This window comes from Macrobrachium rosenbergii, chromosome 3 (genome assembly GCF_040412425.1).
Source record: "Macrobrachium rosenbergii isolate ZJJX-2024 chromosome 3, ASM4041242v1, whole genome shotgun sequence".
NCBI classification, from domain to species: Eukaryota; Metazoa; Arthropoda; class Malacostraca; order Decapoda; family Palaemonidae; genus Macrobrachium; species Macrobrachium rosenbergii.
In genome coordinates, this window is record NC_089743.1 from 90,727,294 (window position 1) to 90,751,206 (window position 23,913).

Sequence of the window (23,913 nt, forward strand, 5' to 3'; positions counted from 1 at the left end):
CATCGACGATGTCAATTCCCTTTGGTATGTGTTTGTAAGAATTGTAAACAGAAAAAAATACACACTGGACCGTTTTTCTACTTTTAGTTTTCTATAAAGAAGAATATTGAAATGGCTATTTGTCTCTCTGCCCTCAGATCTTAAAAACTACTTTTATTCGAAAGGACTGCAAATTGGCATATTGATCATCCACCCTCCAATCATCAAACATACCAAATTGCAGCCTTCTAGCCTCAGTGGTTTTATTTTATTTGGGGTTATAGTTAACCATGATTGTGCGTCTGGCACCGAAGAAAATATGGAATGGGTGCCAACAATAAACAGGCCACCACCGGGCCGAGGTTGAAAGTTTCATGGCCCGTGGCTGAGAGTTTCAGGGGCCATATCTAAGAGTTTCATACAGCATTATGTACATATTTATGTTTGTACAGATGGAAACTCAATTGCGCTCGAAGAAACTTTGATATTTAATTTTACTGAGTTTTTACTTATTACCGTCATCATTACGGTAAGTATTCATTTTAATCTTAAAAATAGACTATGTTTATATTTAGTTTTAAAAAAGAACTGATTGGAATATTTAATGGACCCAGATAATGAAATCATGGACTTGTAAGGTTTCTTTGTGGTAAATTCTTCCTTTAAAGTGTAATGGAAAATTTTCTTTATATACCCCAAACCCCTATATAGGGGATATAAAAACCCCTGGCATAGGGGGGGGTACGGAAAAAACCCTATATATATAGATATAAAAACCCTGGCATAGGGGAGGGTATGTATATAAAACCCTATGGTACATATGTATGGAAAAACTGAATAGGGGAGGGTAGATGGAAAAATATGGGGAGGGTGATGAATATCCCCTGGCATAGGGGAGGGTAGAGGAAAAAACCCCTGGCATAGGGGAGGGAAAGAAAATCCCCTGGCATAGGGGAGGGTAGATGGAAAACCCCTGGGCATAGGGGGGAGGGTAGCCGGAAAACCCTGGCATAGGGGAGGTAGATGGAAATTGTCCTGGCAAAAACCCCTGGGGGAGGGGGTAGAGGAAAAACCCCTGGCAGGGGAGGGTCAGGGAAAACCCCTGGCATAGGGGAGGGTAGTAGATGGAAAAACCCCTGGTCGTTAGAAGGAAAAACCCCTGGCATAGGGGAGGGTAGACAAAAAACCCTGGCATATATATAGGGGATATAAATCTGGCATATATATAAAAATATAGGGGATATAACCCCTGGCATATAAAAATATATAGCGGGGAGGGTATATATAAAAATCCCCTGGCATATAGACGGAAAAAACCCTGCATGAGTTGTATGTATGTATAGGGGGGGGAAAACCCTGGCATAGGGGAGGGTAGAAAAACCCATGGCATAGGGGATTTATGTTTGTATGGGGATGGATGGATGCAAAAAACCCTGCAATTAACATGAAAACCCTGGTATTATTTATCAGTGCATTTTATATTTAAATTTAACAACTAGGGGAGGGTAGAAGGAAATTATCTCTCGGGAGTTTAAACCCTGGCAGGGGGGGGAGGGTATATTAAATGGCAGAACTTGAAGAAACCCCTGGAAAATTTTGATAGAAGGAAATATTTTTCCCAGGTAATTTGAGCAAAAGTATCATTAAGGGGTAAAAATCACGAATATTAATGTCTATTAATTTTATTTTTAACAATGAAAAGAATGGAATATTTAAGGGAACGGAAAAAGGGGTCAGATAATGAAATCGTGAACTTGTAAGGTTTCTTTGTGGTAAATTCTTCATTTTAAAGTGTAATGGAAAATTTTCTTTTCAGGATACCCCAAACCCCTGGCATAGGGGGAGGGTAGACGGCAAAAACCCCTGGCATAGGGAGAGGGTAGACGGAAAAAACCCTGGCAAAACGGCAAAAACCCTGGTATAGGGGAGACCCCTGGCAGCGGGGGAGACGGAAAAACCCCCTGGCATAGGGGGAGGGTAGACGGAAAAATCCCCTGGCATAGGGGGAGGGTAGACGGCAAAAACCCTGGCATAGGGGGTAGACGGAAAAAATCCCTGGCATAGGGGAGGGAAGGAAAAATCCCCTGGCATAGGGGAGGGTAGACGGAAAAATCCCCCTGGCATAGGGGGAGGGTAGACGGAAAAATCCCCCTGGCATAGGGGGAGGGTAGACGGAAAAAACCCCCTGGCATAGGGGGAGGGTAGACGGAAAAAAACCCTGGCAGCGGGGGAGGGTAGACGGAAAAATCCCCCTGGCATAGGGGGAGGGTAGACGAAAAAAACCCTTGCATAGGGGAAAAAAAAAACCCTGGCATAGGGCAGAGGGGAGGGCATAGGGGTAGGGTAGACGAAAAATCCCCTGGCATAGGGGGAGGGTACACGGAAAAAAACCTGGCATAGGGGAGGGTAGTCGGAAAAAACCCTGGCATAGGGAGAGGGTAGACGGAAAAACAGTCCAGGTCCGTTTCCTTAGAAATCCATTTTGTGCTTCTGATGTCCCATGGGGGGTATTAAACGACGGCGGTGATTCGTAACTGTGGCAGAGAAGAGTATAAGGATAGCGACCTCTTTCCTCTTGGGTCTGTGACTGGCATTCATCTTACTGTCATTCCAGCTTTTAGATAGTCTCATAGCCTTCCTCTTAGTGGCGTTTTCTTTACCTTCCTCTGTTTGCAAGGACTTTTAAATTCGATGACTAGCCTCTGAATCTTCGCTTCGCCATCATCTTGCAACATTGTATCACAATAAGCTATTACTCATTCAGATCAGATACAACCTTCTGCTGTTTCTAATCCTCACTTCGACATCTGATTTTATTTCTTTCACGGCTCCATCAGTTCAGATGTCGAATAACCACTTCTGTATTATTCATAATTCCGACCACTCATTTTTATATAAGCGTCAGGATGATATTGGTACGTTCTAGTTGTTCTTAGCAAATACTGTTCTTTTCTTTGCATTTTGTAATTGCATCTACATGAATATATTTCAGTTTAGCAGAATGAACTAGTTAAGTAACACCATGACACGAAACAAAATTTTCACCTAGCCGAAATGTTCATTAACCGCGTAAGTCCCACGAAGTGCAAGAAAGACTGCCATAAAATCGACGGAAAAAAAGTAGGGGATTGTTGAGGGGGGTTGGAGAGAAGGCGTCTCTTGACCCGGCTTGTGACCCTTGTTACCGTCGGGAACCAATGAGGTCACGACTGGAGGTTAATTAGGGCGAAGCGCATTCTTGAGATGGTTCGGGGTCCTCTCACTCGCTCGCTCAAATTTCTGAGGAAATTTGATTGATTTGCCACTGAAAAATATCTGTAGGTTTTGGGAGACTTATTTTAGGTCCTGCTTCTTGGTCTCTGTGAAATGTGATCTTGATAAGTGCCAACTTAAATACTGAGATATGATCCACATCACAAATGATTGATATGTAAGTGTCCAGATCTGTAGTCATTGATGTTGGGTAGACAGGTGGATATGTGCAGAAGGAAAACTGTGTTAGGTGGCAAAAATAGTGAGTGCATCATAAGCAGCAATGTTCAAAAGAACAAGAGTACCAGCAGACAAATAGATTTAATATATATGAAAATACAAGCAACTGCTAAATGATCAAAACTCATCATAAGCACTAATGTCCAGAAGAGACAGAGTACCAGTAGACAAATAGATTTAATATATGAAAATAACAGCAACTTCTAAATGATCAAAACGTATCATAAGCAGTAAAGTTCAGAAGAGACAGAGTACCAGCAGACAAATAGATTAATATATGAAAATAACAGCAACTGCTAAATGATCAAAACTAAATGGCAATCCAAAAAACATTGAACGAATAACTTTCAATAGAATCGGTGATAATATAAGAACACACTCAGGGCACTTTTTCAAAACGGCTGTTGTTGGATTTCACCTGCGGAAATCAAGATGGGCAAAAATTATGGCGCCAGAACTACGTCATGGGTGGCAAAAGTCACCCCTGCATGTGACTGGGCAGGAGGTAACATGAGAAGCTTATTTGCAAACAATAGAGACACATTATTGACCACGGAAACACATTCGTTCGGATACACGTGAGTGAATCGGTGACTGATTGTTTGCTTTATGCAATCTGGTGTCACAACGACGTTTGTCATCGTCATCAAGATATGGGGAAGTGAAATATCAATAAGATCATTGTATGAATGACATTCAAACGCAAACGTACGGATGAGCACGTTTTCTAGTTTTGAGGTATCCAGTACATTAATGAAAAATATTGCCTTCGGGAAATCTTTGTGATCAGTCATAGCATCCAAGCCACTGAGCTTCTGAGAGAGAGAGAGAGCGCTTCTGTTAGGTTGTTAACAGTACACAATGACTCTACACTGATAAACCAGTGTAAAGCTCTTCCAAGGTTTCAGAAGCATCTTCATAAGGATAAACCCTCAATTAGGTTTCACTTCCATTTGAAATTTTGTCATCTATGGCAACCTTGTGAAATCCCAAAGCATCTTTACTACACCTGCCCTGTGATTCGTCTTCTGCACTAGCATTCATGCCATTGTCAGTCCCGCTTTTAGGTAGCCACATAGCCTTCCTCTTAGTGGCGTTTACTTTACCTTTCTCTGTTTGCAAGGACTTTTAAAATCCGAGACTAGTCTCTGAATCTTCGCTTCGCCATCATCATGCAACATTGTATCACAGTAAGCTATCATTCATTCAAATCAAACGCAACATTCTGTTCCTAATCCTCACTTCGACATCTGATTTTATTTCTGTCACGGCTCCATCAGTTCAGAAGTTGAATAACCACTTCTGCATTATTCATAATTCCGACCACTCATTTTTATATAAGCGTCAGGATGATAATGTTACGTTCTAGTTGTTCTTATCAAATACTATCCATTTCTTTTCATTTTGTAAATTTTCATAATTTGATTATTATATATATATATATATATATATATATATATATATATATATATATATATATATATATATATATATATATATATATATATATATATATAAAAGTTTCTGACTCACATAGGGATCGAACCCAGATCTCTTAAATGAAAGGCCAGGCGCTACTAATTGATCCACACCAATGACATGAAAGATGTTGGAGGCTAAGTACATCTGTACCTAAGTATTTCCTGGGCAGGCTGTCGTCTAACATACCAGGAGTTTTATGTACATATATATATATATATATATATATATATATATATATATATATATATTCTGTTAAAACAGGTTTCCATTTAATGTAAGGGAGCCTATAGAAACCCCAAAATGTGGAAAATAAAGGCTATATTTCAGAGACCAAACCTGTCTCTCTCCTCAGGTAAATAGTGATTGAGAAAAAGTTATAGAAAAGCGGTATTTATACCAGAAGATCCATCGATCAGCCTTTGTGAAGTTTCCTCTCTAAGAATATGGTATTAGATGTTAATAACACTGGAATTCATTGCTTGGGAAATCTTAGTTTTTATGTAATTTAATTTATTTCTAAACTAATCTTATCATTATGGTAAGTTTAATTTTTGTTTTAGAGCAAATATTTATTCTCGGCTTTGCTCTCCACTTCAACTAAATTTCGGTCTCGCATTCTTTAACATCTAAAATTAATTGTATTGATGATATAGACAACTAAAAGTAAAATATTTCAGTAAATGAAGAGAGAGAGAGAGAGAGAGAGAGAGAGAGAGAGAGAGAGAGAGAGAGAGAGAGAAGGAAAGGACAGAGGGAAAGGGAGGCAGAACATTCAATTACTAACTTACAGAGAAAGATAGTTCAGAGGCCAACATCCCACAGAATTCGATGGATGAAAATTAAAATACTTCCCCCTCTTGTATATATCCCGTTCAGCTTCTCTCTCTCTCTCTCTCTCTCTCTCTCTCTCTCTCTCTCTCTCTCTCTCTCTCACCTTGTTCTTCATTAAGATTCCTCGTCTAATTCACTGTTTTCACCGCTGTTTTAGTTCAGTGGTATGTGCTGTAATTTCCCTTAACCTTTATCTCTTTCCAAACAGACTAAAACGAGTGCAACTCATTACCTGTCTACTCGTCATGACTGTTCTCTTCCCTTTTAATCTTTCATAAAAGTTGAAAGTCCTCATTATATACAGCAACATGCATTTTATTTCTGAGTATTTCTCAAGATGAACAAGAATCGGGGACTTTTTCTTTCCTTTCTTTTTCCTCTCAAGATAGATGCTACAGTTTTAGCCAAGTTTTATTGTTCCTTTATCATTTATTCGTCAGTCCGCCTCCCCCGCCTTTTTTTATAGGAGAATAACTAATAGGACAAGCAAACGAAAGTCCTTAACTAACCAAGGTCCGGATGAAAACGAGAAAAAACCAGAAGAAAGAAAAAGAAAGAAGGACTCTTCACTAAAAAGTAGCAAAGGAATTAACTCTAATAATACAGAGAAACTCCTTGAATCATATAGTCAGAGAAATTGCCTATCCCCAGACCTGAGATTCAGTGCAGTGGAAATTACGATTCATAATTACAACTCATTTTAATCATTTCTCAATCACATAGTACATGAATGATGACGTTTTTCAGCAGATAATCATTGTCAGCAGTTCTTTTGCTAATAAACTCTTAACGGACAGGTCTGTGGCTTCCTTAATTGGTGGGAATTCTTCAGGCCTGAGGTACGAAAGGGCATTAGGTTGTTCGTTTCAGTGGCCTCCAATCAGAAAAAAATGGCTATTCACATATTTGTGTGTCCACAAGGTCATCAGTTGGTTGGCTTTTTATTACCATGTGTATGGCCCTGAGCCGCAATAAGGGATATTATTAGGGATATTATTATTATTATTATTATTATTATTATTATTATTATTATTATTAGTTCTGGAAAGATGAACGTTTAAGATTTAGTTATGCATCATATGTATATGTATGTATATATATATATATATATATATATATATATATATATATATATATATATATATAGTTTATATATACAATATGTGTGTGTGTGTGTGTGTGTGTATAATATATAAGTTTATAATATACAATATATATATATATATATATATATATATACTCGTATATATATCTTCTTATAATATATCGAACTGTTTCTCCTATCAGGGTGGCTCTCACGAAAGTAAAAGATAATGACAACTCTAACATTCATACTTTATTATATCTAAACCTCTCAGTGCACGAAAAAAAAATCCCACAACACTACCCGTGTCATATACCTGCGCAGGAGAAGGCTTCCCAGCAGCGCGTCGAACTCCTATACCTAGACACTCAACCATTCACCTCAATTTTACAACACTCTCTCTTTTCCTGGATGTTAAGACCCTTCCATTCTAATGCCTCCCTCACTCCATGTATCCATCCCTTTCTAGGTCTTCCTCTAATCTCTTCCCAGTGACTCTTGATTTGTATAATTTCTTCACCAACATATCCATTCTTTCCACATGACTGAACCATCTCAAAACACTGAGCTGTCTTGTCAGTTAAACGTCGGGTCACTCTTTTTAAATGACATTATGATTATTTATATATATATATATATATATATATATATATATATATATATATATATATATATATATATATTGTGTTTATATATACATGTGTGTATATACACATATACAGTATATATACATGTATCCTGTGGTGTCTGCGTATGTTTAACATGTTTCATTAATGTTATTTTATAACAAACATTCAAAACTTACCGAAGGGCAAGAAAATTCTTTGCTTTAAAATTTAACCTCAGATTGTGAGAATTATGAAATATGAACTCTATACTTAAATAAGCTAGAGAATTTTAAAATGGAAAAATTGTTTAAAGACTCCACATTTTATTCAGCATCATACATTCTAACTTACTGTCCAGTGCGCAGTGTACAGCAATAATATCTACTCTCATGTGGTTCCAATCACAGAGCATGAAGAAACATTGCGTTAAAAGAAGCGTAAGAAGAAGAAGAAGCTTCTCTCTTTGATAAAAATAATAGCAACAATAACTGTTATTAATAACAGTGATAACCACACTTAGGTACACCCTTGGGAAATTATACCTATGGGGGTGGGGGGGAGGAGCGGGAGACGGGAAACTACAACTCTGGCTGTTCACTTAATTGTACTCACATCTCATAATGTTTAGATAACTCTCTCTCTCTCTCTCTCTCTCTCTCTCTCTCTCTCTCTCTCTCTCTCTCTCTCTCTCTCTCTACAGTTAGAAAGAGACCTCAAGGTGGATGAATAGAAAACAAGGGGCTATCCGCTTAAAACCTCAAGCGTTCATTTAACTACATTCTAACAGAGACAGGCCATTAGTGGTGAACGGTATCTTTGGAGAAGAGTCGAAGAAGAAATCAGAGAGCATTGTAAAGCAATATGGTGGTATTCATACATGTGTACATACATACATACATGCATACATACATATGTATATATATGTATATATAAATATATTTGTGTAAAATGTAGCTTATATTCTATCATACATATATATAAATATATATGTATATATATATATATATATATATATATAGTATGTATATATGTACATATATATAACTATATATTTACATATATATTTATATATATATATTTATATATATATATATTTATATATATATTTACATTTACATTTATATATGTATATATATGAAAAGCCACAAATACCCCTTAATGTGGAATTCACCTAACCCTGGGAATAACTTACACCCAAAGAGAATCATAACTGATAAGAAAATTTTCCCTGGGCAAGATTCGAAATCCTGCTTCTGGATGAGATACAGATATTAAACGGTCGACTTATCCATTCGTCTATCAATAGAGATAAAAAGCTGATATCGACTCTGCCGTACATAGTCCTGTCGAATTCAAACCAGTCCTTAAAATCGAAATTAACCATCTCCACCACTTGCTTATTATTTGCCACTTATATACAAGTAATTATTTTATGATTTCGAATATTAGGCCACAAACACCCCTTAATTCCCTTAACCTTGTGATATATTAAACCCAAAGGGAATTATGCATTATGCTTGTTAAGTGCGCCTGCCACTGTGATATCCATTTACATACATTAGGCCATAACAGGGCAATATCTTAGTTGGCCATCCATAAGTAATTTTTTAACGTATAATTTCCTTTGGCGTCCTAGTGCCTCCACCCCAAGAGCCAGTGTGTGTGTGTGTGTATGTATGTGTGCTACTTATTTTACAGAGCATCAGTATTCACATTCTGTTGAGCTGCTGCGCAGCTGAAGCATCTAGAAATAGAAGCACTTCATTTCTTTGACGGTGAAACTGGATGGTTTGCTGACTATGATATCAATGCTGGTTTTCATTATTTTACGAGGGGCTGTAAGACTGCAGCTGTACTTTGAAGTAGCCACATACAGTATTGCCTCCATTTTTGTAAATTTTGTCGCTATATTTATTTATAATTGTGCATTTGTAAGCCGACATGTTTTGTTTTATCATATTCATTTTTATAAGGGCCATTTTTGTGGAATTTTTCTTTGCTTAGACTTTTTTATAAGGGCCCTTTTTGCGGAATTTTTCTTTTCTTTTTATAAGGGCCCTCTTTGTGGAATTTTTCTTTGCTTATACTAGCTTCGTACCAATGTCCGTTCGCGTTGGAAAAATAAGTCTGATATTCAAAACACAGTGCTATAAAGATATTTATTTTTCCAGTGTGTAACTTCCAAAACCCACCACCATCCTAGGGTCGGGACGATAGCCCACAGGTAATCCAGGCCGGTACCAGCCTCTCTCCCCTCCAGTCCCCTAAAAGGGTGGAATGTCCTTTAGTTGACTCCAAAACTCTAATTCCGACCCTCTTGTACCGTGGTAATAATAATAATTTTCAAAAATTTATTGTTACCTCTCATAAAAATATGCACGTTCACCTGCAGATTGAAAATCTCTTTAATCCCGTATTAATTTAAATTCCAATTCTTATGAGCCTTTGAGAAAGTATCATAACATTCCTTAGAAATTCAGATTTCGCTCTTTCAGAGAAATCTGTAATTGGACTTCAAAACTATTCTTGACAGTTTAGCTTCAAGCTCTTGTTAGCGTACGGCGTCTCACGGCTGGCTATTCTTTGCACGAGTACCCCTGGCTTTCAGGCCATTAACTAGAAGTAAAAGTTAAACGATAAGGAAAATGCAAGAGACCGGGATAGATAAAGACTGGTTGATGCTCGAGTGGCCAAAGTCTCAGTGCAATAAGTTCAGGGATGAAACAGAACGACTAGGCTGTAACAGATTATCAGAAAATATCAAAACTGAACTTTTTCTGACAGCAGTAACAAGAGCTGTTCATACAGCCAGGTCATTTGCAAAATATCTAGAAAGCATATAACTCCTTCTGAAACGGTATTGGCTCAAGAGCCTTTCACCGAGAGAGTTACGACATATGTTATGGCTAACTAATGAGCAACGACAATGAACCACGCAACTTTCTTTCTCTTCGTATTTTCTTGAAAACTGCCGCAAGAAGATCCAAACATAATTATCAGCTGCATGGGGAAGAGCTAACGCATGGTAATTCAGCCTTTCAGAAGACAGGGCGTTTGATTTTTGAGGTACACCACCAGTGATAGTTTCTCTTTCTCTTTTGTTGACTTTCTCTCTCTCTCTCTCTCTCTCTCTCTCTCTCTCTCTCTCTCTCTCTCTCTCTCTCTCTCTCTCTCTCTCTCACACACACACATGGAAAGAAACACGAAAAAGCCTGCTAATTAAGTGACATGAGGAAGCTAAAGAACAGGCATGGAGCTCAGCGTCGCCGAGAGAGATTTTGTTGTGAAAGCTACGCTATTTATACTCCTGAAGAAGAGGCTGCAAAGAACAGTGCATTTTTGCAGAGAGTGACAGAGGAGGGAAATTTAGAACGGAACTAGAATTCGGAAAAATATGAAAAAGCAACGCAGATAACGGAAACGGGGAACAGCTAAAAATAAATTATGACTGGAAGAAGGGAAACTTGAATGAGGGCAAAAACGTTTTGATCGCAGCTGCTGAGAAATTTCTGCCTGCGGAAAATTTATCAGACATAAATTAGAAGGGCTGACACCTCTGAAATTTGGTAACTCATTTGCATACCATATTTACGTCGTTAATTTCTTGTTATGAAAAGTTTGCAAAAATTACTCTTTGACGAATTTGACTTAATGCTTTTCTTTTGAGATTTTTGTTTATTATCTTGCCCATCATGTATCATCATCAGGCTCAGCGTTCAAATGGTATTATTGCCAGCTTAGAGAAGATAAGGAGAGATTATAACATGACTCTAGTTTTTATGAAGTTTATTCCCTGTGGTGTAATATCCATTAAAGATTATCTTTTTAAGGAAGCTTATTGAAGATGTTATTTCAGTGAATTACGAGGGTTCAGTCAGTTTCATTACTGCATAATTTTTTATTTATCGATGAGCAATGCATGCTAAGATGAATAATCACATTTATCTACAGTATTTCTTTTTATCATTCTGTATTTGTTATTTTGCCCATCATCTAATGGATAACTTTAAAGCTTTCTTGCCTTATTTGAATGAATACCAAACATCGTAATTACCAGAACTTTTACGAGGAAATTATTATATTTTCCACGTGGAATTGTTAACTTCCTGCTGTCATCAGCTTTCTGGATAGTTCACTATCTAAGAATTTAATGTCCCTAAGAAGCGTGTGGTGTTAATGCCACGTCCAAGAGAATTAAATTCCGACACTCGTATTATTATCGTAATTGTCTTTTTATCTTTCTTGTTTCATCACTCATCTGTGATTCTCGGTTCCCTCCTCCTCCGGGTAAACAAGTTGTGCATAGTTTTCATGATAAATTCCGACAGTTGCATACATGCAGAGGCTATACACTACAATTATATATCAAAGCATTTCAGTACTCTGTTTACTTTAGCTTATTAACCAAGATATGCATTTCATAGAGGAAAGTTTATCCTTTTCCGTAAAAAGATGTAATTAGATATGGGTTGTCAGTAAAGAAATGACTATGGAAAATTTTTCACGTAATTCAGTGTGCGGAAAAAGACCAAGTTCTACTTCTCAGATAAGCGCCAGCCTCCAAGATTGCTATCTGGTCAGTGTTGAAATCCCCGAGTTCGCACTGATATGCTATGAAGCAAGATTCTTTCATTTTCACTTTGTGCGAGATTTTGAGCCTCCAAGATTGCTATCTGGTCAGTGTTGAAATCCCCGAGGTGATACTGCTATACTGTGAAGCCAGATTCTTTCATTTTCACTTTTTGTGAGATTTTGATCATCCAAGATTGCTATCAGTGTTGTCAGTGTTGAAAGATTCTTTCATTTTCACTTTTTGGGAGATTTTGAGCCTCCAAGATTGCATCTGGTCTGCTAGGCTGTGAAACCAGATTCTTTCATTTTCACTTTGTGGGAGGTTTTGAACCTTCAAGATTGCTATCTGGTCAATGTTGAAATTCCCTAGTTCGTACTGATATGCTGTGAAGCAAGATTCTTTCATTTTCACTTTGTGCGAGATTTTGAGACTCCAAGATTGCTATCTGGTCAGTGTTGAAATCCCCGAGGTGATACTGCTATGCTGTGAAGCCAGATTCCTTCATTTTCACTTTGTGGGAGGTTTTGAGCCTCCAAGATTGCTATCTGGTCAGTGTTGAAATCCCCGAGTTCGTCACTGCTAGGCTGTGAAGCCAGATTCTTTCATTTTCACTTTGTGGGAGATTTTGAGCCTCCAAGATTGCTATCTGGTCAGTGTTGAAATCCCCGAGTTCGTATTGCTAGGCTGTGAAGCCAGATACTTTAATTTTCACCTCATGCCAGATTATGAGTCATTGTAAATCAGTTTTGGAGAGCTTACTTTAATTTTTTGATAAATGATCGTAGTATTTTCCCTATGTCCTTTTAACTTTTCTGAAGGTATACAAGGGAACATTAACAACTTAAATGTTTAAAGTTTAGATATTTAAGTAGTGGAGTAAGATTAAGGAGTAATTTACTTTCACTTGTTATGCCAGCTGAGTTATTTAATGTGCATGTCTACCTATCCATCTATCTTTCTATCTATCTCACATTCACTTGCATTACACAAGAGAAGTGGCACAGTATAGCATTTTTTTGCAAAATCCCATTTGCTTTTATTTTGGACATAAAATGTATAAACTTTCTTTTTTTTTTTCAGTTATCTCATTTCCAAGATGTGTCTGTTCTTATCTTACTGCAAAATGGTATTTACAGTTTAAAAAATCACATTTATTTTCTGCATTGTTTTCAGGCAAAATTCAGCCACCAAAGATTTCTTGAAACAGCATAACATAAACAGGAGAAACACCACGATTTAAATGTTCTTGGTAGGAAAGTGTCTGTTCCCTTGTTGGTTGCTGATGACATAATGACCTTGCACTGCGATTGGCTGTGTCCTGTTAACTTTTAACCAACCGACCGTTTTCAGATGTCACATTTTAAAAAGATTCCAGTTTAGTTTTGGGGAGCAGTTTTGTTAATTGTCTCTTTTTCTTGAACTGGAATATTGGATAACCAATGAAGTATACTAAGAACTCAGAGTCCAGTGTTTTTTTATTACATGTATAATAAAGTTAAGAAAACGGATTTGGTAACATCCTGATATGTTATCAAACATTCCCACAAAGTTTCTCATGTGTCGAGTTGCTTATTTTGCAAGATATTTGTGGTTAATCATTAGAATTCAGTAACTAAAGGTAAAGTAAGACAAAATTGTGATTTTGAAAGCATTTCCTTTTTTAGAATAATAAGGGATTAGAACTAATTTTGTTAATAAATTAACAAAAATAAGATGTATTCGTAATATGCTATTGTCGATTCATTTATATTACAACGCATCTTTGAGGCGTTTGATGGATTTTCAGCATCCTATTTAACAAACCACTATCAGAAATAACTCAAACCCGTTTGAGCAGAGGTAAAACATGTCCATATCGGTTCTCTCTCTCTCTCTCTCTCTCTCTCTCTCTCTCTCTCTCTCTCTCTCTCTCTCTCTCATTAAATTTGCAATGTTGAATTCATGTACAGTACTTTAATTTCGTTCTTTAGTGACATGAAAATGTGCAATATTTTGTTTCCTCTTCTATATTTGCAGCGCAGAATTGAGAGACGTTTTACAAAGATCATTTGATTTATTATACTGACATTACGGTTTTATAATAATAAGCATTACTCTCCTAATACTAGGAAACTGCAACATGCTGCAGTCCTCATCGTAGAGTGCTTTAGTGGAGATCAGTTGATTTTTCATTTATAATAGGTTAGTTTATTATATTTCTGGATGACCCATTTTGATTTTGAAGGGTATTTTTTGTACGTTAAGCATCATCATAATGAAAGCAAAAACTACCTTAAAATGATATATATTGTTTATAACAACGTAAGTTGTCTTCATTATAAATCTTGGCAACTGCTTTGTGAATGGAATCCCTGAAAGGTTTCCATGGAAACCATGTTTTGTTTACATCATGCAATAGGAAACTATACGTTCAAATGTCTAAAATGTCCTTAACAATTCAATTAAAAGTCAAAATTGTTTTATTTTGTTTAATAATGATTTATCTGTGGCTATCGCAGCTTAAAAGTATCAAATAAACAATTGACCAGGAATTGAATTAAGAATTTTATTACGACATTATGCTAATACTTATTTTGCATTCCAACGTCTGCATAAACATATGCCCAAATAGAATACTTGGCAACTGTTCAGAATATGAACCTTTTATTAAACAATAAATGAAGAAACTTTCGACTACTAGTTGTTCCGATTCTATTTGTATTTATCCAATCATTCACCTCGTGAAAGAAAAATCAAATTTAACAAAATTGCTGTACAAAACTTAATTTGAAACTTGTGAAATATGATATTTGACAGACATTTTCCCGCCAAGAATGTTTATGTTATGTTGTCTGAAGAAATCTTAAATTTCGCTGGCCCGCCAACTGTCTTTTTTTTTTTATTATAATGCACTGAAATTTCATAACAAAATATTAATTATGTAATTTTCTTTATATAGCAAAAGATTGGCTGTATTCTCGAAAATATGATGGATCAGAACTAATTATCTGAATACAACTAACAAAGAAAAGAAGCATTTACAATATTGTCAATAAATATTACATTGCAAGTTCAGTTGTTCCTTGGATTATGAGGATCCTTCTCTCTCTCTCTCTCTCTCTCTCTCTCTCTCTCTCTCTCTCTCTCTCTCTCTCTCTCTCTCTCACACACACACACACACAACGAAAATTGCAAAATGTTGCAATTATGCCCAAGATCCAGTGTTGAATTCGTATTGCTCAAAAGAACTTTAATTTCATCTGTTTGTTACATGCATAATGGGCAATGTATTTTTTCCTTTTCCACTTCCAGTTTAGAACTGAGATGCCCTAAAAAGATCGAGGCATTCTGTAGACATTACAAGTAAATAATATTAAGCATTACCTTCGTATGAACAGGAAATTACAACATATTGCAATTCTCATACTAAAATTTCACATTTATAATTGGTTTCAGACTTTTATGCTTTAGGATGGGCCATGTTGACTCTAAGAGGGACTTTCAGTACTTTAAATGTCGTCATTTGATATGAAGGAGTTGATTTTCTGAAGTTCCGCAAGCGAATTTGAGTTGAATTGAGCACTCCAGTGATAAAAACAAAACTACCTTGATCTTATATGCCTTAGTTAAAAGATGTTTTCAGAATAAGTCTTGCAAGTGTTCCAATGAAAACCTTGGTGTTTACACTTTGCAAATAAAAGAATATGCATTCAAATAGCTAAAACTTCCTTATAAATTCATTGGAAAATACAAAATGTTTTACTTTATACTTTATACATGAACAACATCAAGAACATCAAGCAACACTTAATGTGTGTGCATGCAATCACAGGATGTGTTACTGTGTTTGCACTCTACAAACAAGGGAAGAAGAAGGCTCTTGCAGTCTTGCCTAATGGTGATAACTGGGATTGCATGAGTGTTTTCTCTCAAGATGAAATAGCTGTTTCTTTTGCCACTGTATGGAGCAACTCGATCAAAGATGCTGGATAAATTTCGGTACCTCGTGTACAACCAGTTACTTCACGGAACACCTTTGACATCATCTAGTTTCAAACTGGAATCCTTCCCCTACTTCTGCAGCTGCCAAATTTCGCAGCTACAAAGTTCCTCGTTGGACAGGTCGGTATAGTTCTCGGCTACCACTCTGCTGGGCCCGCGTTCGAGTCTCCGACCGGCCAATGAAGAATTAGAGGAATTTATTTCTGGTGACAGAAATTCGTTTCTCACAATAAGCTGTAGGTCCCGTTGCTAGGTAACCAGTTGGTTCTTAGCCACGTAAAATAAATCTAATCCTTCGGGCCAGCCCTAGGAGAACTGTTAATCAGCTCAGTGGTCTGGTTAAACTAAGGTATACTTAACTTCCACAGCTACAGAGCTTATCTTGCCGTTCAGCAGTGGCATGAAAACGAAATGCCGCCAACTGAATGGGGTTGGCAGCACAGGGAGGGAATACTGGATCCAGTCTGGACTGACAGACCTGTTGTCCCTGAGAAAGTGTTGAAAATGATATCTTGTGGATGTAAGACAGGGTGTGTGGTTAAGTATACCTTAGTTTAACCAGACCACTGAGCTGATGAACAGCTCTCCTAGGGCTGGCCCAAAGGATTAGATTTATTTCACGTGGCTCAGAACCAATTGGTTACCTAGCAATGGGACCTTCAGTTTATTGTGGAATCCGAACCACATTATAACGAGAAATGAATTTCTATCACCAGAAATAAATTTCTCTAATTATTCATTGGCCGGTTGGAGAATCGAACGTGGGACCAGCAGAGTGCTAGCTGAGAACGTTACCCACCCGTCTAATGAGGAACTACAGGGTGTGTGGTAAACGATGCTCTTGCTACAAGTCTGGTCTGAAGTGTAGCTTATTGTGTACTATTTGCAGTGGCCACAGTTGCAAAAACTCTAGGGTCATTGATTAAGAGGATGATGTCAGTGCTTAAATAAGGAATAAAAAAGGGTGACGGTCTGTAAATACATGCAATTCTTGTTGCCCCAGTGTGAACATTTTTCATTGTTCGAAAAAAACTAAAACTTGTTCTTTTAAACCGGTCTATTATGTCATAATTCTTTATGACTCTGTTTTCATTACAGGACACCCATCTTGTACTTGTTTGTATCATTGTTATCTTGAGTAACTGGAATACATCCTATTAGAATTACAAGGTACTAAAATATTCATCTAGTCACTGAAAGCACATTTATATGAGGTATTAGTATAAAGTTATACATTTTCAGTGTGATGGTTAGCCATCTTGAATTTCTAGATTGACATCAGTTGCAACTTCTGGAACAATCTGCTGTAGTCATCCATATGATATTCTGAAGCTATGTACAAAAATCAACTTTTCAGTGATTAAAAGAAAATGAACATTCAAGTTCTTGTGATTTTCTTCACTTGATCATTATTCATGAGGAATTTCATTACAAAGTGTCTGTTATGTCTACCATCTTTGATCTTTTTTTTTATTATCTTTATCTGAAGTCACTGAGATAAATTCTATTAAAATCCTATTTTCCTAAAATATGAATTTAGTCACAGAAAGTACTGTTTTTTAATCCCGACAGGCGGCCATCTTGAATTTTGAAAATGCCACAATGTGGAACTCGTGGAACTTTGTGCCGTGATTATTCACATAATATTCTGAAGCCATGTGCAAAAATCACCTTTCTACTAATTACTTCCGGGTCAAGACCTAATGCTGCTGGGCTATGAGAAACGTTCATAGATTTTTTAGTTTGGGATTTAAGATACATTCATAGAATTAAGCATATGAACTGACATATGAAACAGAAAATTAAGGATGGAAACTGTGATACATTAAGGGGGAAATGAGAATTATTCTGCTCATTAAAGATGAAAATTGAGATGCATTCAGAGTATTCGTGATAGCAGATGACATACGTTCAAAGATTAAGGATAAGAAATGAAATACATTGAGAGTATAAAGGATGGGAATTGAAATGCGTTCAGAGAGTTAAGGCTGGGAACTGAAATACGTTCAGAGAATTAAAGATGGGAATTGGAATACGTTCAGAGAATCAAGGATGGGAACTGAAAATACTTTCAGGGAATCAAGAATCGGACTGGAATGCACTCAGAGAATTAAGGATGGAACTGAAATACACTCAGAGAATTAAGGATGGGAACTGAAATACACTCAGAGAATTACGGATGGGAACTGCAATACACTCACAGAATTAAGGATGGGAACTGAAATACCCTCACAGAATTAAGGATGGGAGCTGAAATACCCTCAGAGAATTAAGGATGGGAACTGAAATACGCTCAGAGAATTGAGGATGGGAACTGGAATACGCTCAGAGAATGGAGGATGGGAACTGGAATACGCTCAGAGAATGGAGGATGGGAACTGGAATACACTCAGAGAATTAAGGATGGGAACTGAAATACACTCAGAGAATTAAGGATGGGAACTGAAATACACTCAGAGAATTGAGGATGGGAACTGGAATACACTCAGAGAATTAAGGATGGGAACTGCAATACACTCAGAGAATTAAGGATGGGAACTGCATACACTCAGAGAATACACTCAGAGAATTGAGGATGGGAAGAACTGGAACTGCAATACACTCAGAGGATGGGAACTGTTCAGAGAATTAAGGATGGGAACTGAAATACACTCAGAGAATTGAGGATGGGAACTGAAATACACTCAGAGAATTGAGGATGGGAACTGAAATACACTCAGAGAATTTCAGAGAATTAAGGATGGGAACTGAAATACACTCAGGATGGGAACTGAAATACACTCAGAGAATTGAGGATGGGAACTGAATACACTCAGAGAATTAAGGATGGGAACTGCAATACACTCAGAGAATTAAGGATGGGAACTGAAATACACTCAGAGAATTGAGGATGGGAACTGGAATACACTCAGAGAATTAAGGATGGGAACTGCAATACACTCAGAGAATTAAGGATGGGAACTGAAATACACTCAGAGAATTAAGGATGGGAACTGACTCAGAGAATTAAGGATGGGAACTGAAATACACTCAGAGAATTGAGGATGGGAACTGGAATACACTCAGAGAATTAAGGATGGCACACTCAGAGAATTAAGGATGGGAACTGAAATACACTCAGAGAATTGAGGATGGGATGGCAGAATTAAGGATGGGAACTGCAATACACTCAGAGAATTAGGATGGGGATACACTCAGAGAATTAAGGATGGGAACTGAAATACACTCAGAGAATTAAGGATGGGAACTGAAATACACTCAGAGAATTGAGGATGGGAACTGGAATACACTCAGAGAATTAAGGATGGGAACTGAAATACACTCAGAGAATTAAGGATGGGAACTGAAATACACTCAGAGAATTAAGGATGGGAACTGAAATACACTCAGAGAATTAAGGATGGGAACTGCAATACACTCAGAGAATTAAGGATGGGAACTGAAATACACTCAGAGAATTAAGGATGGGAACTGAAATACACTCAGAGAATTAAGGATGGTAACTGAGATACACTCAGAGAATTGAGGATGGGAACTGAAATACACTCAGAGAATTAAGGATGGTAACTGAAATGCACTCAGAGAATTAAGGATGGCAACTGAAATACACTCAGAGAATTAAGGATGGGAACTGGAAGACATAGTGAATTAAGGATAGAAACTGCGTTATGTTCAGACATTTAAGGATGGAGATTGCATCATATTGAAAGAGGAATTAAAGATGGATTTGCAGAATCTACAGAGAACTAAAGAAATTAAACTGAGAAATAATTAGAGATGGCTTCTGTGATACGTTCGCCGTTCAAAGACAGGCGTGTAAATATAATCAGTATTCAGTGGAGAAACCCGAGAGCCCATAGAGAGGCCGGGACAGGGAAGGAGAGGCAGAGACAGAGAGAATGAGGTGGTTACAAATAACCTCAAGAGAGAGAGAGAGGGAGCCTTGTGGTGAGGCTTGTGGAAGGGAGAGAGGCGGGGGACGAATAGGATGCAATACGAGAAGCTCTGCTCATCCCGGACTTAGAAAGTCTGTCATGAGATCCCCTCATCCTGGAGAGATCGACTTCATCGTCATTAGAAGCTCTCCGGAGCGTTACACTTTCACTAACGATGCGTTTCCCATTTTCCCTTTTGCAGTCGTTCTGCGCGGTTGACGGTCGCTTCGACGGCGCCGGCCATGATGGTCGAGGGGTGACTGGAATGGTAGATCTTGGGATGGAATGAAAAGCTTCGCTTCTGGTCACCCACCGAGGTTAACCCCGTAATATATATATATATATATATATATATATATATATATATATATATATATATATATATATATATATATATATATATATATATATATATATATATATACTGTATATATGTATATATATTTCAACGAGTGACTGAAGACGTGTGATGTTATATCTGCATCCAGCCAGGAGAGGGTGAAAAGAAATGACTGGAACCAAGCACTTTCGTGTATTTGTACACCTGATGATGTGTACAAATACGCGAAAGCTCTTAGTTCAAGTCATTTCTTTTCACTTTTCTCCTGGCTGGATGCAGAGAAAGAGAGAGAGAGAGAGAGATATATATATATATATATATATATATATATATATATATATATATATATATATATATATATATATATATATATATAGTTGTTTTCTCATATCGTCCATGTTATTTGCAAGTGTGAATGATCTGATAAATTGGTATATTAATACATAAAAAGATAGATAAAGTTTTTAATGCAATTTCCAGTTTTCCTTGGTTTTGCAAGTCAAAATTCAGCAACCTTTTTTCAATGACCAAAAATAAAAGGTAGCAGATAGCTTAACTCAAACTGCATATAATCATTAGATCTCTATTAAGTGGGATTTGAACCAACACCGGCTAGAAAAATCTCATAAATATGTCATCATGACGAGATGTATTTGAATTCGACTCATTTATGCACTTAAGAGCTGAAATAGGTCATCTCTCTAGTCAGTTATGATCTATGCACTAATCATTACGTACACATCCGCAACATTCGTCTCCTTAGGTTTTAAGTACTCTATCTTTAGAGGCTGATAGTAATATAACGTTGAAAAAATTATAAATGCTAAATTCATTCTAAAAGAAGTGTTTTTAACAATGCGTTAAGGCAAAGAGCTGCACTTTGTGGATGACTTTAAAACAGCATTGGTGTTGGTCGTAAAAAAAAAAAAAAAAAAAAAAAAAAAAAAAAAAAAAAAAAGAATCGCCTATAAAGCAGTCTCACAGCACTGGACACATTTCATCCAGGACACAAGTTCGAAGCTTGGCGTGGGGAAGGAGAGATTCTCCATGTTCATTTCCTTTTCGAATTTCCAAAGCGTTTCTTTGCAAATCTTTTGGGAAAATAGTAGGACCTCGAGGAGTCGAGTGTTCATCGCATGGTCGCTGCATGCCCATAAATCCGGTAAACGTGACCAGTAGATCACACATCCAGGAAAAAACCTCACGGAGGAAGAAACCACGAAGAGTCGATTCAGCTTTGGAAACCATCGCCCCCATCAACGTTACATTCTGTTTCCGGGTTCGTCGATTGATAACCATCGATGCAGTTTCTGCCGTTCGAGACGCGACGCAGCTAATGGCGACATTTCTTTGGAACGTTCAGTTCCACGTACGTGATTGAAATAAAGGCAGCTGTTCGATGGGAATGGATTGCCACAGTATCTCTCTCTCTCTCTCTCTCTCTCTCTCTCTCTCTCTCTCTCTCTCTCTCTCTCTCTGGCTTCTTATAGCATGAATAATGGCTCCAGGCTCATAGTCGAGTAGACCCGTGATTGATCTCGGGGCAAGGAAGGAACCAGTTAGCCGCATATCCTTAAAATATATAATGTATGTTCACCAGAGCAGTGAGCTGTACACCTGGTTTTTAGACGATTGTTGTGAATCGCAGCTCTGAAGGAGAGAGAGCAGGCTATAAAAGAAACAGGCATGAATGATCAGTATCAGAATTTTATACCAGACCACGAAAATTAAAAATGAGAAGTTTCCCCTCAAGACATTTCATGTCTTCAAACGCCCCTAACATAAAGACACGTTTCTTAAAGAACCTTGATTCATTGTTGTATTATCTTTCGTCTTCTTCCGTGTACTTTCTCCAGTAGCCAAATGGAAGTTGGGTTTGGAATACAAAATGGTAATACCTCTGGAATTCATACGAGTTTTGTTATTAGTTTTCTGGTCATGATGCCTCAGGTTATATGCAAATTGATGAAGAAAGTTGAAGGTGCGAGTTTTCTTTTATTCAATCTCAGGTGCGTATATATGTGTGTGTGTTTATGTAACATATATATATATAATATATATATATATATATATATATATATATATATATATATATATATATATATATATATATATATATATATATATATATATAGATAGATAGATAGATAGATAGATAGATAGAAATAATCAACACACAATCACGTGTGGAACAGAAATAAATTTCTGACTCAATTGAATGACCTGGGTTCGATCCTGATGCGAGTCAGAATTATATATGTGTATATATAATGTATATATACATATGTATATATGTTTGTATGTATGTATGTACATTCATAAAGAGAAAGAGAGGAGGAATAGCAAGAGTGTTAGAGAATGACCCAAAGTAAAATTTCCCTTTGCCTGTAGCTAGTTTAATAGTTAAATGTTATCTTTATAGGAACACACAAAACTATGGATAAGAAATTGAACTTTGCGATAAATCAGGAGAGTTGCGAAAACACAATAATTCCTATCAACGTTACAAAAGACTAGTTGACTTAAAAAGGAATTATTAACGCAAAGTGTAGGAAAAAGTTCAGGCGTACAATACTTCTGCTTGCATATATACACATACACACACAAACATATATACATAAATACAAAAATATACATGTTTATATATGTATATTTGTGTGTGTGTGTGTTCACTGACTGAGACAGAACATACTGAGGACATTAAATCCCATTGTTTCTTTACTGCACTTGGTAGCCAGTCACCAATAGTGGGTTGTTACCTACCCCAACAGAGTTGCTGTGAATTTGGAAATTAGCACCGACGAAGCCAACCACTCTATAGGAAAACTACTACCACCGAACTGTTAAAACTCTCACGATGAAATTTTATTTTTATTCCTTCATTTGAAATAGAGTCCTTATCCTTTTTCCTAACAACTCTGGAAGAGTTTCTAAAAGACAGGTTTCACCCCTATCAACTAACACGTACCTAATTTAATTATTAACATATACCACCATTCCTTACGTAGATTCCACAAAATTTAAAGCTGGCAAAAACTCATTAAAAAGTGTTTCCTGAGGTAGATCACAGATTGATTCCAAAAACTCCAAAGATTCTAGGTTCATTGTTCCATCATTAAGACAAGTTTCCCACTGTGATGCGACCTTTGCTTGTGTAATGTTTTGCTTTCCCTAAAAGCAAAATTTGGAAGTACGTAAAGATCTATAAAAGTAAAATGATAGATTCCCCCTGCTGGAATTAGTCACCGTGCAGATGGCCTTTTAAAACCAAAGAATTTTTTAATATACGAGAGCTTTGCAAGATGTGTAAAAGTTCTTCCTATTATGGTGGTTTTGATATCGTAACGCAAGCACCTACTGTCTGCTTTTCTTCCAGTTATAATACATTAAACAGCTTGTGCTTTCACTTAATAATCAGACCTCTCTTTTGTAAATAGCTGAAGTCGGCATTAAAAAAAATGTCGTTTAGTTTTTAGGTCTCACGGAGATGGGCACTGGTCTTCACGGGTTTTTAAACAGTTTTCTTTTTTTTTTATATTTTCACTGCTTTTAACGTTTTAAAATTTGTAAATTTCATGTATAAATGATTTTGCTAATTGGACTTTGTC

At 36.9% G+C, this 23,913-nt stretch overlaps 1 long non-coding RNA gene across 1 annotated transcript in view; it reads left to right on the forward strand.

Annotated features, from left to right (window-relative positions):
• Positions 1 to 9,741, forward strand: part of LOC136828759 (uncharacterized) — a 149,643-nt gene extending 139,902 nt beyond the window's left edge. The window contains exon 4 of the long non-coding RNA XR_010850211.1: positions 9,648 to 9,741. This is a non-coding gene — a long non-coding RNA (uncharacterized lncRNA). The remainder of the gene's footprint in view (positions 1 to 9,647) is intronic.
• Positions 9,742 to 23,913: the final 14,172 nt, after the last annotated feature.